We start from the raw sequence: 969 nt of genomic DNA, 5'->3' as shown, positions 1-969 counted from the left end.
GCTGAGAACACGCTCAGAACACACTCAGAACACGCAAACATGCTGAGAACACGCTCAGAACACACACAAACACGCTCAGAACACACTCAGAACAAACACGAACACACTCAGAACACGCTCAGAACACACGCTCAGAACACACACAAACACGCTGAGAACACGCTCAGAACACACTCAGAACACACACAAACCCACACACAAACACGCTAACACACTCAGAACACACACAAACACGCTCAGAACACACTCAGAACAAACACGAACACACTCAGAACACGCTCAGAACACACGCTCAGAACACACACAAACACGCTGAGAACACGCTCAGAACACACTCAGAACACACACAAACCCACACACAAACACGCTAACACACTCAGAACACACACAAACACGCTCAGAACACACTCAGAACAAACACGAACACACTCAGAACACGCTCAGAACACACGCTCAGAACACACACAAACACGCTGAGAACACGCTCAGAACACACTCAGAACACACACAAACCCACACACAAACACGCTAACACACTCAGAACACACACAAACACGCTCAGAACACACTCAGAACAAACACGAACACACTCAGAACACGCTCAGAACACACGCTCAGAACACACACAAACACGCTGAGAACACGCTCAGAACACACTCAGAACACACACAAACCCACACACAAACACGCTAACACACTCAGAACACACACAAACACGCTCAGAACACAGACAAACAAACTCAGAACACAGACAAACACGCTCAGAACAGACAAACACGCTCAGAACACACAAACACGTTTAGAACACACTCAGAACACACACAGAACACACACAAATACACTGAGAACACACTCAGAACACACACAAACATGCTGAGAACACACTCAGAACACACACAAACATGCTGAGAACACACTCAGAACACACACAAACATGCTGAGAACACGCTGAGAACACGCTCAGAACAC

At 47.1% G+C, this 969-nt stretch overlaps 1 protein-coding gene across 1 annotated transcript in view; it reads right to left on the bottom strand.

Annotated features, from left to right (window-relative positions):
- LOC107562488 (filamin A-interacting protein 1-like) overlaps nucleotides 1–969 on the bottom strand; it is a 36,845-nt gene that overhangs the window by 32,596 nt on the left and 3,280 nt on the right. The window lies entirely within an intron of this gene.

This window comes from Sinocyclocheilus grahami, unplaced genomic scaffold (genome assembly GCF_001515645.1).
Source record: "Sinocyclocheilus grahami isolate Dianchi unplaced genomic scaffold, SAMN03320097.WGS_v1.1 scaffold825.1, whole genome shotgun sequence".
NCBI lineage: Eukaryota > Metazoa > Chordata > Actinopteri > Cypriniformes > Cyprinidae > Sinocyclocheilus > Sinocyclocheilus grahami.
This window is presented reverse-complemented; position numbering and strand designations above follow the sequence as displayed.